Source organism: Papio anubis, chromosome 18, assembly GCF_008728515.1.
Source record: "Papio anubis isolate 15944 chromosome 18, Panubis1.0, whole genome shotgun sequence".
Classification (NCBI taxonomy): Eukaryota; Metazoa; Chordata; class Mammalia; order Primates; family Cercopithecidae; genus Papio; species Papio anubis.
Genome location: NC_044993.1, coordinates 42643920 through 42662263, shown reverse-complemented (window position 1 = coordinate 42662263; position 18344 = coordinate 42643920). Strand labels below are relative to the sequence as shown.

Sequence of the window (18344 nt, the reverse complement as noted above, 5' to 3'; positions counted from 1 at the left end):
TGCTCATTATTCATTTGTACATTTCTACATAGTAGGGATTAAAAATTAGAAATAACTTGATAGTTCTCTTTACCCCAGGAAAATGATATACCCTGAACAGATATTAACAAAAGTGATGATGACAATGATTAGTAACAATAACAGAAGTTTATTTCCTGCATTATATTTTTAGATGTCATTACACTTGACAAAAACTTTCAATTATGGGGATATGGAGAAGCTGAATGACTTATAGGCCATTTAGGTCAGTGGCTCCTAAATACCTATTAAGCTTTAAACCAGAGAAAAAAGAGAAAACATAGTATGTATACTTCAAACTTTGTGTATAATTATAGTTGTAAAAAGTCCTTATCTGAGATTTCTCAGGCTCCTCGAACTCCTGAAGGAGCCCCTGGCACGTTGTTAGAAATGCAAATTCTGTGGCCCCACAGCAGACCTACTCAGCTGAAACTTTGGTGGTGGGGCCCGGAAAGGTGTGTTTTAATTAACTCTGTAGGTGATCTGATGTATGCTGATGTTTGAGAATCATTATTCTAATCAAAGCCAAAAATGTACTAAACAAACAATATATGCATCAAAGAGAAAGCTGTAATACATCACCAATTTACTAAATTCCTGCGTCATTTTCCCAATAATATGTTTTAAAAGTCCTACTGGATAATGACAACGGACATCAGGATTTTTATAAACAACAGAGTTTGAGAACCACTGCCAATAAGGAGAATATTTGTTCTCTACAGATTTAATGACAGCTGTACTATATACCTGACAGTGGGACCCAAACACTTATTTTCAGAATAATTGTATCATCTTTTCTAAAATTAATGAAACTTCATGAGAAGAATTTGAATTCATATTTAGGATAATTTTTTTTTTTTTGAGACAGAGTCTTGCTCTGTCACCCAGGCTGGAGTACAGTGGTGCAATCTTGGCTCACTGCAAGCTCCGCCTTCCAGGTTCACGCCATTCTCCTGCCTCAACCTCCAAAGTAGCTGGGACTACAGGCACCCGCCACCACACCCGGCTAATTTTTTTGTATTTTTAGTAGAGACAGGTTTCACTGTGTTAGCCAGGATGGTCTTGATCTCCTGACCTCGTGATCCGCCTGCCTCAGCCTCCCAAAGTGCTGGGAATACAGGCATGAGCCACTGCGCCCAGCTAGGAGAAAATTTTTTTTTTTGCCCTTATTTAGAACTAAAAATATCTTACTGAATTTATATTTGTATCAAATCCTTATTCTCACAGTTTCTTGATTGTAAGACAACATGAATAAGGAGCTAACCAGTATGGTGGGATGAATTGAGGACCCATGAATTCCTACTTCAATCAAGTTCTCAGTCAGCAAAAAAAGAAATTTATTTCACATGGGTGCTCTATATATGTTATCTTACAGTTAATCATGTTATCATCTTTTCTGACAGTGGTCTAAAGTTTTATACAAATCTTAGCAGTAATCTCACTAGCCCTTCAGCAAAGGGGCTGACCTTGTATTTATCTTTGTATCCTCATCAAGGGGTCTGGCACAATACCATATATAAACAGATTTTTCTATTAAATTTATCATCTTGACTGTGTATCTGATATTCAGTACGTTTAAAACTTTTCCATATAAGTAGAACTACTTTTAAAAGGTTTTCAGTGATACAAAATACTAACAGTCTTACCATACTAAGCAGACATAGCAGTGTTACTTACAGTCCCAGGTCAGAAATGTAGGGCTAACTCATCGGCTGAACGCTAAGAACTAAATAGTGCTCCCTGTTACATGTTTATATAAGGCTATTGTTTTTCTTTTATGTTGAACTAGGTAATAGGAGACATTCATTCTTTAATTAATAAATAGTTTATAAGTTCTTTTAGTGATATCCAAATAAAAGTTGAGATGAGGTGGCTATTTATTATTAAGAGGTAAATTATCTCTTTCACCTAGAAAGGTACCATTTAATATACTCTAGTAGTTTAGGAAAGGAGAAACTAGTGGTCTGAAGAATTTAACATCGAAAGAAAATTACGCCACAACATTGATAAACTCAGGATTGGTTTTCAGATTAGAAAACTAAATATTAGAAACAAAGATGGCATAGATAAAATGTTAAAACCCCTTCTCATAATTATTTTTAAAATGTCTGCTATTCCTTCACTGATACACACTAATCAATATTCTTTAATGTTCTCCTAGCATTAATTCATTCCATACTCTACCTTGTGAATGTGTAATTATTTGAAAGGCTGCTGTACAGGTGTAACTTAAAAAAAGAAAAAAAAAGAAACATAATGAGAAAGCGCTTAGATAACAGGTATTGCTTCAAGCAGAAATCTTTTTTTTTTTTTTTTTTTTTGAGACAGAGTCTTGCTCTGTCACCCAGGCTGGAGTACAGTGGTGCGATCTCGGCTCACTGCAACCTCTGCCTCCCAGGTTCAAGCAATTCTCCTGCCTCAGCCTCCCGAGTAGCTGGGACTACAGGCACCCGCCACCACGCCCGGCTAATTTTTTGTATTTTTAGTAGAGACGGGGTTTCACTGTGTTAGCCAGGATGGTCTCGATCTCCTGACCTTGTGAGCCACCCGCCTCGGCCTCCCAAAGTGCTGGGATTACAGGCGTGAGCCACCGCGCCCGGCTTCAAGCAGAAATCTTAAAACATCTGGGGGTGCTCAACAACAACAAAACAGAAAAAAATGGGCCTAGGTCTTGAATACATATTTTTCCAAAACAGATATACAAATAAATGGCCAATAAGCAAATACAATATGCTCAATATTACGAAAATGCAAATCAAAACTACAATGGGATCCCACCTCACACCCAACAGAATGGCTACGAAAAAGTAGAAGTAACTAAGTGTTGGCAAGAATGTAGAAAAGTGCACCCTGTGTACTGTTGGTGGAAAATAAAATGGTGTGTAGACCCACCATGGAAAATGGTATGGTGGTTCCTTCAAAAATTACACAGAAGTATCATATGATGCAGCAAGTCTGCTTTTGGGTATATACCCAAAAGAACTGAAAGCAGGGTGTCCAGGTGATATTTGTACACCTATGTTTATAGCAGGATTATAACAGCCGAAAGGAGGAAGCAACCCAAGTGTCCATGAACTGGGGAATGAATAGAAAAAAGTGTGGAATACACCTAAAATGAAATATTATTCAGCATTAAAGGAAGAAAATTCTGAAACATGCTACACTGATGCACCTCAAGGACTTTACGCTAAGTGAAATAAACCAGTCACAAAAAGACAAATACCGTATGATTCCAATTACATTTGGTACCTAAAGCAGCAGTCCTCGAACTTTTTGGCACCAGGAACTGGTTTTGTGGAAGACAATTTTTCCACGGACCAGGGGATGGCTGGGATGGTTTTGGGATGATTCAAGCACATTACATTTATTATGCACTTTATTTCTATTATTATTACATCGTAATATGTAATGAAATAATTATAAAACTCACCATAATGTAGAATCAGTGGGAGCCCTGAGCTTGTTTTCCTGCAACTAGACAGTTCCATCTGGGGGTGATGGAAGACAGTGACAGATCATCAGGCATAGATTCTCATAAGGAGCGTGCAGCCCAGATCCCTCACATGAACAGTTCACAATAGGGTTCATGGTCCTAAGAGAATCTAATGCAGCAGCTGATCTGACAGGAGGCAGCGCTCAGGCTATAATGTGATTGATGGGGAGCAGCTATAAATATAGATGAAGCTTTGCTTGCTCACCTGCTGCTCACCTCCTGCTATCTGGCCTGGTTCCTAACAGGCCATGGATTGGTACTGGTCTGTGGCCTAGGGGTTGGGGACCTCTGACCTAGAGTACTGAGATTCATAGAGACGGAAGGTAGAATGGTACATGCCATGGGCTGGAGCGGGAGGGAAATGGGGAGTTAGTGTTTAATGGGTACAGAGTTTCAAGTCTGCAAGGTGAAGTGCTCTGGAGATTAATGATGGTGATGGTTGCACACAATGTGAATACACTTAGTACTACTGAACTGTATACTTAAAAATGGTTAAGATGATATATTTTATGTTTGTATGTATTTCACCACAATTTAAAACAAAAATGAAAAGTCCCCACCCCTGCCAAATATGGGGGTGATGCTAAGAAAAACTGTCCATGGCCCCATATAAAAATATAATTTTGTCCAATACATATATTATTAGCATTTTTATCCCCAGTACAATCTTTCCATGGCATCTGACAGCCCACTTGTTATAGCTAAATCTTATCAACCTCACCTATACCAACCCTGTCGAAGATTCACCCTTAGTAACCAGCTTCCATAATAAAAATTTCAAAACAACTACTTTATGATTTCAAAGTTTGAATTTCTGTGAGTCATTCCTTCCCTCAGTGACTCCAATAGGTACTTTAAAACTAGATGACTTTATAAGCTTAGAGTATTTCTAAGATACACATCATATTCTCTTTTCTTCCTAAACTGCTTCTAAAGATAATAAATTCAGCAATTCAGCTAATATAAATGCTTTCGTATTCTGTTAGCTTTTGGTTTTTAAAACATTTGTTTATATTTCTATTATAGCTCTTTTAACTATTTCTTGTCTGACCGTTATGCTAAGGAGTTATGCATACACACATCATTTGTGCCAGGTGGTATTAAAAGTAAAATAAGGTTTAATGAACCACTGACAGGCAGAGCAGTAGCTGAATGCCTGGGTCCCTTTCCCCTCACCATCCTGCATTATTAAGGTGCACACATCAACTGCAGCAGATGCATCATGAAAAATACTCAAGTGCCCCAGTCTTTGTGGCATTTTAAATTTTATATGGACATTTTAAATTTTATATGGAAGAAGACTGGGAATATCTAGAAGACATGAGAGCTTCCTGGTTGAGAAAACTGTCTTTGTTACAAAGGAGGAGTGTCAGGAACTAAGCTTCAATTATTGGGCTGTTGTATTCTCTAAACTCATGTGCTGAGCCAGCACTTTGCCAAACTATCAAAACATAGGTCCCAGGACCATCAGATGTATCTCTCCTGCCTCTCCAAATCTTTTTTTTTTTTTTTTAAATTATTATTATACTTTGAGTTCTAGGGTACATGTGCATAACGTGCAGGTTTGTTACATATGTATACTTGTGCCATGTTGGTGTGCTGCAACCATCAACTCGTCAGCACCCATCAACTCGTCATTTACATTAGGTATAACTCCCAGTGCAATCCCTCCCCCCTCCACCCTCCCCCTTCCCCATGATAGGCCCCGGTGTGTGATGTTCCCCTTCCCGAGTCCAAGTGATCTCACTGTTCAGTGCCTCTCCAAATCTTTTCCCAATTCATCTGTCTGTTTACAGTGCCATATGATGCCTGGCAAATAATACTACTATTTACATAGGAAGGTGAGAAGGATTTCCAAATATCCATAGAAGTTTGGAATCATAGCTGAATATTCATGAGTTTATAAAGTTTCATGATATTTGTGAGTTTTATAGTCTGTATCAGGATTTCTCAAGTCAGCACTGTTGATATTTTGGGATGGATAATTTTTTTGTTGAGGGAGCTGTTCTAGTTTGCTTAGCAGCCTCCTGGCCTCTATCCACTAGATGCCAGTAGCACCCTCCCAGTTGTGACAATCAAAAATGTCTGCAGACATTGTCAAATGTCTCCCGTGAGTCAAAATCACCCCTGATTGAGAACCACTGGTCCAAAGACAATTCATACAAATTTTCAGACTCAGATTCTTACTGCACTCAATGCAAGTCAGTGCATTTCTGAATCGGGATGAGAAAAAGTAAATTAGGGGGTAAAAACCCCTCATTTCCTGCATAATCAGCCTGGGAGAGCAGAAAAGGATCATTTTTATTGATCAAGGTTTTCTATGCTATGTGATTATTCTAATAAAGGTATGAGCTTCTAGCCTTCTGAAGAAATTTTCTGTGAAAGAAGTTATCTAACTACAGGAAGTAACCAGGCTTTCAGGATTGGAGCAACCAGTGAGAACTCCATACTTCAACAGACTTCATCCTAGGAACACACACAGAGATTGAACATCCACTCCTATCGTATCATCAACCAGTGTGCAATTCCGTTTAATTAATCAGAGTCATAGTTGTTTGTTAATTTCACCAGCTGGAATTAAATATCTAACTCCCATCTATCCCACTCCTAATATCTATCCTCCTCCTATCTATCTATCTATCTATCCATCCATCCATCCATCCATCCATCATCATATATCCATCATCATCCATCGAGACAGAGTCTAACTTTGTTGGTGAAGCTGGAATGCAGTGGCATGATCTTGGCTTACTGTGACTCCCGGCACTCCTGCAGTTCTTTGTGTCCTGTCTCAGCCCCTTGAGTAGCTGGGACTACAGGCGCCCACCACCGTGACTGGCTAATTTTTGTATTTTTAGCAGAGACTGGGTTTCACCATGTTGGTCTGGCTGGTCTCAAACTCCTGACCTCAAGTGATCCACACAACTTGGCCTCCCAAAGTGCTGGGATCACAGGCGTGATCCACCAGGCCTGGCCAGGCATTAAATATTTGATAATAGTTAAGATTTACTATCTAAGCTATAATAGCAACTTGATCTCTCCAGTTGGATCCAAAGAACACATGATTACCTACCCCACCCCCCATCTAAACTGCTCCTCACCAGTCATCTTTCTCAGTAAGAGACAGCTACCCTACTACCTATGGCGCAAGCCTTCATATCCTGTGATTTATTCTTATTGAGATATAATTCACATGCCATAAAATGTACCTTTAATGTATACAATTCAGCAGTTAGGATGTTCACAGAGTTGTGCAAACCTGACCACTATCGAATTCCAGAACATTGTCACTGACTCAATATGAAACTCCACACCCATCAGCAGTCATCCCATTACTCTCACCAGCCCCTGGGAACCAGAATCTAATTCCAGTCTCTATGGATCTGCTTATTCTAGGCACTTCCTATAAATGGAATAATACCACGAAAACGACCTTTCGTTTGTGGCTTCTTTCATTTAGCAGGTTTTCAAGGTTCCTCCTCAGATTCACTCTTGATTTTCCTTTTTTCACCCATTCCATGTTAGTCCACGAAGAAGTGCAGCTGAGGCCATCTCCCTAACATATCCCTAGCCTGCCCATTTCTCCCCATCACTGCTACCATGTTAGTGTGAGCTGTGGGCATCCTGTGCCTGAATGCTTCCTATACTTCACCTGACTGACATACCAACAGTCATAACTCAACTCCTAAGTTTTCTACCCAAGAGAGGCCCTCCCTGACCAACCAACTTAAAGTAGCACTCAAACCACTCTCCATTACATGGACCTCTTTTTGCTTTTATTTGTTCATTCAATTATTCAACAAATTATGATAGTATTTCTCTAGGTGCTGGGAATACAGAAGTGAACAAGACAGAGATCCTTGCTCTCTTATATTCTAATGGAGGTACAACACAATAAAATAATTAGAAGGTGGCAAGTGCTTTGGTACAAGATGAAGTACAGAAGGGGAATAGTGAGGAGTGGGGAGTGTTGTGGTTTTCAGAAAAGTGATCAGAGAAGTGCTCAGTGAGGTGAAAGCTGAACAAAGACATGAAGCAGGTAAGCCATGAGGATATCCAAAGATGGGTGTCCCAGGGAGAGGAGATGAGCTTGGTGAATGCAGGGCAGCAAAGGGGCCTGTATAACAGATGCAGAGTTAAGAAGGTGGGAGAGTAGAAGCAGATGCTGTCAGAGAGAGAAGAGAGATCCAGAACTTGCAGGGCCCTGGGGGCCACAGGATGTTAACTCACTACCTGGTATTTTTCCATTTTCTCTCTCCCCACCCTCCTGCCCCTTCCACAGAATGTAAATGCGTTGAGAGCAACAACATTATCTGGGTTGTTCAACAGTATATACTTACTCAGCCAAGAACTGTACCAGACAGTGAACATTCAATAAATGTTTACTAGATGCATTTATTGAATAATTACTATGTACCAGGCATTGTATAAGCTCTTAGTATGCATTATCTCATAATTATTCTCACCATTTTACAGTAAGAAAACTGTAGTTTGGGGAGGTTAAATAATTGCCCAAGGTAACAAAGCAGGAGACTGGAAAAGCCAAGGCTTGAAATCAGGAGTGCTGACTCCAGAAACTTTATTCCACTACCTTTAAAATCACTTATAAATATGAGGTCATATTATCACTTATTATAAAAGACGGCTAAGACTAGAGAACCTGGAGCCAGGCTGCCTGGGCTCTGCCTCATACTAGCTGTGTGACTCTGGGGAAGTCCTTAACTTCTGTATGAATCACATTCTTCAGCTCTAAAGTGAGGATGACAATAATGAACTACGTTACTGGCCATTGTGAGACTTAAAAAAACTAATCCATATATAAGAACGTTAAGGTGTTTGGCACGTTAAAAGTGCTTATTAAGTGTAAGCTATTATTTATTCCCAGAGTCTTTAAGCCTTATATATCTTTCCAGCTATGAGACTAGTATGAGGCACTGTATCTTCTACAACCTGGAGCTGTACTTCTAGGACAAATGAAAGCATCTGACATAAGGTGGTTAACATCAGTGGGCACCAGTCCCTTACTTTAATTGTATCGTTTTTATCTTAGAAGTCAAATATTAATATTTTCTGTTGGCAACCATAAGAAAAAGTTTTGGTGGTAATCAATAACTTCTAATGTGGCTCCATGTTTCTCCTGTTTGAAAAATACAGGAGAAAGTAATTTCGGAAAAAGCTGATCATCTTATCTGGAATCACTTCTCATCCTACATAAGTGGGATACCGTTAGAGATAACCAGCTTGTCTGTGTTTGTTATTAGGTTTCTAAAATCAAGGTTAGCACATTTGTAAGAGTAAAACCTTTTGACTGAGGAAGTCAGATGATCAATCTATCTTCCTTCCATGAGTGTAATGCAAGGAGGGGAGCGGAGGGAAGTGAGGGTGTATGGGAATTGAGAGACAAGACAGATTTAAAAAATATCCTTCCTTACAATTATTCAATACTTTATTCAATTCCTCATATTATTCAAATACTTTAAATGTGTACCATGGTCATCCAACTTAGAATAAGAAGGGGGAAAATACAAGGAAGATTGAAAAAACTGAGAATTAAAAATTGAGCCATGAGAAAAGTATTAAAAATCAAGATAGCCAAAGTTCAGTGAAATCTAATGAAGTGGTTCCCACCTACTTTATCACTAAAACTCTTTTACATGTTTCTTTTATAGACTTGAAATTGGAATACATTTTGTCTATCAAACTATATTTGATTTCTAAAATGTTTTCTATTTTAATTCAGTTGTAACTGTGAAATAAATCATATCCCAAGTATTCATTTAATATTATCTATCTGATCAGAAATATTGATCACTATATAACCAATATTACCATAGTATTGATATAATTTCAATAAAAGCAAAGAAGCATAACATATTGTTACTCTATGGAACCTTATACAAAATATACAATGGTATTTTAGGCTGCAAATAGTTACAGATACTATTTTTACCACCACAGATCTTACAGTGATTTTTAAATTAAACTTTTTGAGATAATTTTAGATTTACATGCAGATGTAGAAATAACGCAAAGATCCCATGTACCCTTTATTCAGTTTTCACCCATGGTAACATCTTACAAAATGACAGCATATTATCAAAGCCAGTAAAATACCGATTCTGAGGCAGTGAAGTCCCGAACATTTCCATCACCATAAGGATCCCTCATACTGTCTTTTCATAGCCACAACCACTTTCCTGTCACCCACACCTACTCCTAAATCCCTGTCTAACTCTAATTTGTTCTTCATTTCTATATTTTTCACTTCAGAAATGTTATACAAATAGTATATAAACTTCTATATGAATCATATAGTATATAAACTTCTGGGATGGACTTTTTCTCAGTGTAATCCTCTGGAGATTCATCTGGGTTGTTCTGTGAAAAACAGTTTGTTCCTTTTCATCCCTGAATAGTGTTTCATGGCATGGATGTACCAAAGATTTTAATAAGCCACAGGAGGATGCCTGGGTTGCTTCTAGTTTAGGGCTATTATGAGTGCAGCTGGTATAAACACTCGTGTGTAGATTTTTGAGTGAACATTTAACTTTTCATCTCTCTGGGATCAATGCCTTGGGACTGCAATTGCTGGGTCATACAGTAGTTTCATGTCTACTTTTTAAAGAACTACCAACATTTTCCAGAGTGACTAAAACATTTCACATTCACACAAGCAATATATAAGTGATCCACTGTCTCTGCATCCTCATTAGCATTTGGTGTTGTCACTTTATATTTTTAGCCATTCTGATAGGTGTGTAGTATATCTCATTGTGGTTTTAATGTGCATTTCCCTAATTCAATACTGTTAACATCTTTTCATGTGCTAATTGCTACCTATGTATCTTCTTCAGTGAAATGTCTGTTCATGTCTCTTGTCCATGTTTTAATTTGACGGTTTGGAGGAGTTATTTGTATGCTATAGATAATGAACTTTTGTCAGATATGTGATTTGCAAATATTTTTCTTTCAGGCTGCAGACTGTCTTTTCATCCTCTTATGAGAGTCTTTCACAGAGCAAAAGTATTTAAGTTTTGATGAAATTTTATAAATATTTCCTTTAATGGATCTCGCTTTTGGTATAAAGTCTAAGGACTCTTTGCCAAGCCTTAGATCCAGAAAATATCCTCATGATTCTTGTTAGAAGATCTATAGTTTCATATTTTACATTTATGTCCATGATCCATTCTGAATTAATTTTTGTAATGTTGTGAAAAAATCTATCTTTCCTTTATTGCTTTTTGCACCTTTGTCAAAAATGAGGTAGGCATGTTTATATGGGCTTATTTCTGGGTTCTGTCTTCCATTTCATAATCAATGTGTCTGTACATCTGCCAATACTATACAGTCTTGATTACTGCAGCTATAAAATAAGTCTTGAAATTACACACACAAATTTCACCTATTTTATTCTTCTTTTTCCAATTGTTTCAGTTCTATTAGGTTCGTGCAAAAGTAATTGTGGTTTTGCCATTAAAAAATGACAAAAAGCACAATTACTTTTGCAGCAACTTAGTAGCTCCTTGGCCTTTCCATGTATATTTTCTAATGAAATTGCCTATAACTACAAAATATCCTTCTGGGGATGTGGAAAGGAATTGTGTTAAACCTGCAAGGCAATTTATGGAAAACTGATATATCTCTCTGTTAAATCTCCCAATCTATGAAACTTGCATATCTCTTCATTAATTTAGATCACTGATTTTTCTCACTGGCATTGTGTAGTTTTCAACATATAAGTCCTCTATATGTTTTGTTAAATTTATACTTAGGTATTTCACATTTTTTGAGTGATTGTGAAATGTATTTTTAATTTTGGTGTCCATGTATCCATTGATAATGTACAGACATACAACTGATTTTTGTGTTCTTGTATCCTGCAACCTTGCTGAATGTACTTCTTGGTTGCAGTAGTTTTTGCTGAGTGTGTGTTTTTTATTCCTGGAGGTCGTCTATGTATACAATTATGTCATCTGGAAATAGTGATGGTTTTACTTTTTTCCTTTCAACTTGGTTGCCTTTTGTTTCCTTTTCTTGCCTTATTCCAGTGAATTTACAATCAGAGTGGTTAGAGGAGATATCCTTGCTTAGTTCCTAATCTTCGATGCAGACCATTCAGTCTTTTATCATTAAGCATAAATTCAGCTGTAGGTTTCTTGTAAACACTCTTTATCAAATTCAGGAAATTATTATCTATTCCTATTTTTATGACAGTTTTTATCATGAATAGTTTAAACTTCAGTGCTTTTTCGGCATCAGTTGATATGACGAGGTGATTTGTTTTCTTCTTTACTCTATCAATGTGGTGTACTACAATGATAGATTTTTGAATCTTGAACTGGCATTGTGTCCCTCGCATAACCCCCACTTGGTCATGGTATATAATTCTTCTTATATAATGCTGTATGTGTTCTACTCACTAATTTTTTTTCCTTTTTTTTTTGGTAGAGAAGGGGTCTTACTGTGTATCCCAGGCTGGTCTCAAATTCCTAGGCTCAAGTGATCCTCTCGCGTCGGCCTCCCAGAGTGCTGGGATTGCAGGCATGAGCTACCATGTTTGTCCCACTAACATGTTTTTCATTTTCGTATTTATATTCGTGAGGAATATCTGTCTACAGGGATTTTGTACTGTCTGTCTGGTTTTGGTATCAGCGTAAACCTACAAACTAGAAAATGTTCCTTTTTTTCCGAAAGAGACTGTACAGAATTTGAAGTTAACTCTCTTATTTTTTTGAGACAGGATCTTGCTGTGTCAGCCAGGTTAGAGTGCAGTGGTGCAATCATGGCTCACTGTAACCTCGACCTCCAGGGCTCAAGTGATCCTCCCACTTCAGCCTCCTGAATCGCTGGGACTATGGGCACATGCCACTACATCCGGCTTATTTAAAACATTTTTTTTCTAGACACGGGATTTCACTATCTTGCCCGGGTTGGTCCCGAACTCCTGAACTCAAGTGATCCTCCCGGCTTGGCCTCCCAAAGTGCTGGGATTACAGGCATGAGCCATCGCATTCTACCAGTTAACTGTATTTTAAGTGTGTGGTATAATTCTCACCACTTGGGTCTACCTATTTCTTTTTTGCAAGTTTTAAAATTATGAACCCAATTTCCTTAGTCATTTTAAGATTATTCAAATGATATATTTTATATTGGATAATTTGTGATAGTTTGTGTTTTTCAAGCAGTTTGTCCATTTCTTCTAAGATGTCCAATGTATGTGTATATTATTCCCTTATTATACTTTTGATATCTTCAGGGTCCACAGTGATTCATCTGATTCATTCCTGACACTGACAATTTATGTCTCCTCTCTTTTTTTTGTCAGTCCTGGTACAGATTTGTCAATTTTATTTATTTCCTCTTTAAATGATTTTATCTTTTGTTTTTCTGTTTTAAATTTCAATAACTTCTGCTCTTATTTCCTTCGTCTTGTTTACTTTAGGTTTGCTTTTGTTTATAGGTTGTTGAGGTGGGTGCTTACATTACAAATTTGAGACTTACTCTTTTCTATTATACACATGCGTTGTTATAATTTTCCTCTCAGCACTGCTTCAGCTGTGTCCCCAAGTTTTTGATACATTGTATTTTTCTTTTCATTCAGTTCAGTGTATTTTAAAAATTTCCCTTGAAAATTTCTCTTTGACCCCTGGATTATTTAGAAATATGATGTTTAAGTTTCAAGTGTTTAGAGATTTTACTATATTTCTGCTGTTGATTTCTATTTTAATTTCATTGTGGCTGGAGAATACTCTCTATGGTTTCACTTGTTTAAATTTTTTGAGGTTTTTGAATTAAAATTTTTTTAATTGCCCAGAACTCAGTCTATTTTAGTATATGTTCCATGGGCATTTGAAAAGAATGTATTGCTGTTGTTGGGCAGATTATCCTATAAATGTCTACCAGATCCTGTTGGTTGATGATATTGCTGAGTTCTGTATCCTTGCTGATTTTGTTTGCCAAATCTTGAGAGACAGATATTGAGGTCTCCAACTATAAATGTAGATTTGTCTATTCACCTTTCAGTTCAATTTTTGCTTCATACATTTTGCAGCTCTGTTTTTTGATGCAATTAGAATTGTTATGTCACGGGAGGGGAGAGGGGCTGAAGGTTGAGCGGATTACTAATGGCCAGTAATTTAATCAACAATGCCTCCAAAATGACGCTTCTATAAATCCCAAAAGGACAGGGTTGGGAGAGCTTCTGGGTTACTGAATACATCCATGGGCTGGGAGTGTGGTGCACCCCAAGTTCCACAAGACTTGTGCTCAGGACCCTTCTGAACCTTGCCTTATGTATTTCTTCATGTGGCTGTTCATCTGTATCCTTCATAATATCCTTTATAATAAGCCAGTATATGTAAGTATTTCCCTGAGTTCTGTGAGCCATTCCAGCAAATGACTGAATTTGATGAGGGAGTGAGTCATGGGAAATGCCAATTTATAGACTCTCCATCAGAAATACTGGATGCCTGGACTTGTGATTGGCATCCGAAGTGGGGAAAATCTTGTGAGACTGAGCCTTTAACTGTGGGATATTAGTCTGCCTCTGGATAGTGTCAGAATTGAATTAAATTATGAGATACCTAGCTTGTTTTGGAGAACAGGTTGATGTGAGGCAAAACCCTACACATCTGGTCACAGATGTGTTCTGTGTTGAATGAATGCGTGTCGTAGGACACATATTTTTTCCCCTAGATCACAGCATATGATTGCTTAACATCACTTCTTGCATAGACTAAGGGCACACAGAAGACAAAGGTTACTTATGTTTTTCTCAGATATATTAACAAATAGTAACCACAGAGGAAAAAGGAAAATGATTTTGCTCTGGATTTAAACAGTAGGGCCAAATAAGTAATTTATGGGGTAGAAAAGCAATTCTTGGTCTAATAATGTTATTATTCATAAATGACCAACAACTCACTAGTCTACAAAATTTTGCTAATGTACTCCATTCTACTAAGTTCTTATCAATATTGTTTAGGCAATTTGGATGCCCATTGTGGATCCCTGGCTAATTTACAAGTGTAGTAAACAAAATCCTAGATTCAAAACCAGAGGAGTTTAAGCTCCTAAAAAGTTCATAATAAAAATACTTCCTTTTTATTTTTTAAATCTGTTACAGGAACTATTATTTAGAAAATTAATGACTCCTCTGTAATGTAACTCTCTAATAATGTTTGGCCATTCAGGCTTTGCTAGGAAATGGAGTAAGACCACAGAGTAATGGGTAAGAATGATAATCTATCTGTAAGCAATAGTATAGTTGGGCCAGGCCTTTACTGAATAATATTAATTTATGATGTTGTTGTTGTCTCTCTCTGGTGACAACAAACTTTCAACTTTTCAAACTTTTCTGATCACAGCCCACAATAAAAACTACATCATATGTTATTACCCAGTGTGAAAACACACACACACACAGACACACACACACATACAACTAAATAAAAATTTCATGAAACAATACTTTACTATTTGGGATGTACTCTGATCAATATATTGTTTTCTATTGTTCTCTTTTATTCTATTAAGTAAAATACCCTAAAAACTACTACATTAATTTTATGACCCGCTAATGGGTAGTGAGTGACTCTCAGCTGCTCTAGGATAAAACCTAGGCTGCAGTTTCCGAAATACATAAATGTAGTCATCGTCTTCCTACAGTGGAACATTCTCTGCTGATGGGGTAGGATGGGATGGAAGGTATGGTTTAACCAAGTAATGTTTCCTTGGAGTTCAACATGCTTAATATTTAAACTGGGAATTTTCATCCTTTAAAATTTGGAGCAGGGTTTCATGATGGCACCCCCTTAGTCAATTAAATTAAGTGCTACTTCCTTGCTTAGAATACATTTTTATGCATGCAATACAGCACGTTTGAAATATTTTAAAAGCTTTTTCTTAAAAAGCAATATATATTTAGTAAACAAAAATGCAAACAAATATATAAAATCCAAAACCCAAGAGATAATCATGGTAACATATGTTATTTTGTTTATATATCTGTCCTACACACAGACACACTTAATAATCACACACACACAATTTGCATTCCCATGACCAAGAGATAATTGTGGTAACATTTTATGCGTCATTTTGTTTAGATATTTTTCCTATACACAGACAAACTTAAAATAATACACATACAATTTGGATTTTACATGCAGATATGTCTTCCTCCAACTATTATAAACATCAAAAGGTATCTTAAAATATTTTGTAGGCTGGAGAATATTATAAAATGAGATAATTTATTATATCTCTATTTATACACATTTAGATTTTGTTCAAGTTTGTGAGTGCTTTTTATTTTTGTTTACGGTGTTCTGCCATGAAAATTTATGCATTCATTTGATTTATGCACTCAACTGCATTTATTTTTACCTTAGATATTTTTTCTTTTCCTTTTATGCCTACAAATTCCCTCTTAATTTCTACTCCAATCTAGAGACAGGTAAATATTAGATATAGTAAGAATAAATCCAATGTTCCCTTACTGTTTTGGGGTAGATTTTTAAAAATCATGCTAAGTAAATATTGTTCCATTCACTTAAAAAAATAGTAACGGGTAGTGAATATTACTGAATGGAGTTCAATACCAGGTGCCAACGCCTAGTTTGCAGTATAAGTTTGGTGAAAATTTTGTTGAATGAATCAACAATCATATTTTTTTTTGTTTGTTTTTGAGATGGAGTTTTGCTCTTGTCACCCACCTGGAGTGCAATGGCGTGATCTCAGCTTACTGCAACCTCCGCCTTCTGGTTCAAGTGAACCCTCAGCCTCCCGAAGTAGCTGGGACTACAGGCATGCGCCACCACCCCTGGTTAATTTTTTTTTGTATTTTTAGTAGAGATGGGGTTTCACCATTTTGGCCAGGCTGGTCTCAAACTCCTGACCTCAGGTGATCTGCCCACCTTGGCCTCCCAAAGTACTGGAATTACAGGCATGGGCCACTGAACCGAGCCCATCTTTTTAAAACAATGAAAAAGAACTGAAAACTAGTCAACAGTTATAGAAATGTACAAAGTGGAAAGTGAATCTCTTGAAATTGTGTTCCTCAAGATAAATGTTAATTTAATGTTTATCCTTCCAGATTTTTTTCTATGAAGTGAGAATTATTTTTTTATTTTATTATTTATTTATTTACTTTTTTCGAGACAGTCTTACTCCTTCACCAAGGCTGGAGTGCAGTGGTGTGATCTCGGTTCACTGCAACCTCTACCTCCCGGGTCCAAGCGATTCTCATGCCTCAGTCTCCTGAGTAGCTGGAATCCCAGGCGACCGCCACCACGCACAACTTTTGTATTTTTAGTGGCAATGGGGCTTTGCCATGTTGGCCAGGCTGGTCTTGAACTCCTGACCTCAAGTGAACCACCTGCCTTGGCCTCCCAAAGTGGTGGGATTACAGGCATAAGCACCTGGCCTGAATTATTCATTTAACTGCACACAAATATATGTAAATAGATGTTTACTGTTGTACTGTTGTATTATATAGTAAAACAAAAAATAGAGGATTGGCTAGAGTAGCTATTGTATCTTTATACAAAATAGCCCCCAAAGAAATCAGGATTATCTGTATGAACAGACATGGAGAGATGTACACAATATATTATTATATGAAAAAAAAAAGAAAAAGAAAGTATTTTAAAAATTGATGCATTGCTATAACAATTAAGAGATTTTCCCATTTTAAAACATCAGTGCATTCCTTAGATAATCGTCTACTTGATTATGTTAAGTAGGCAATTCTTTAAAAATACAGACAAATTTAAGTTGTTAGTTTTTAGATAGGATTTTCACTGATATCCCACCAGTGAACTTAGTTTTTGGTTTTGAGTATTCTGGCTCTACCCGAGTTACACTAGCTTCATGAAATGTAATAAATATCTTCATCTTGTTGTCCTGTATTCTGGAACATCTTACCTAGCACTGAAATCATCTGCATCTTCAAAGTCTAAAAGAATTAACTGATAAAACCAGCTGGTCCCAGAGCCTTTTTTGTAAAGGTTTAATATGTACATGAATTAAAAACATAAAGAAGTAATTTGTTCAAATTATCGATATCCTTATTTATCTTGAACTACAGTGACTGAGAGTGGTATATTAAAGTATAATTGTGGCCGGGCGCGGTGGCTCACGCCTGTAATCCCAGCACTTTGGGAGGCTGAGGTTGGTGGATCACGAGGTCAGGAGATCGAGATCATCCTGGCTAACACAGGTGAAACCTCATCTCTACTAAAAATACAAAAAATTAGCCAGGCGTAGTGGTGGGCGCCTGTGGTCCCAGCTGCTCGGGAAGCTGACGGAGGAGAATGGCATGAACCCAGGAGGCGGAGCTTGCAGTGAGCCGAGATCATGCCACTGCACTCCAGCCTGGGCGACAGAGCGAGACTGCGTCTCAAAAGAAAAAAAAAAAAAGTGTAATTGTGTTTGTCAATTTCTCCTTGAATATTAAAAAAAAAAATTGTTATATGGAATGTTTCTGTGCTGAAGCAAGCAGTACAACTGAGACTCTTAAATGTGTGCAATTAGCTAAAAAAGTAAACTCATTCTGGGGTATATTTGATTTAGTAAGGCCATTACATAACATGGCAATGTTCATATAATGAGTTCTTCCTTTTTTTTTTGGCCAAAAAAATAGAGGGGTGACAGCAACTCTGCTTATACTTCCTCATGGTTAAAACTCTAGGCATCTTAAAAGAAGCATATTCAGATTCCTTTTCTTATTTAGATAACTAAAATTATCACAGTTGTATTTACTGTAATTTGGATCTAACCTCAGTCAGTCAGCCATCTGTTAAAAGCAGACATCCTTTGCTCAATCTTATTT

At 37.1% G+C, this 18344-nt stretch overlaps 1 protein-coding gene across 1 annotated transcript in view; it reads right to left on the bottom strand.

Moving 5' to 3' along the window:
• LOC101018926 (T-cell immunomodulatory protein) overlaps window positions 1-18344 on the bottom strand; it is a 202296-nt gene that overhangs the window by 32362 nt on the left and 151590 nt on the right. The window lies entirely within an intron of this gene.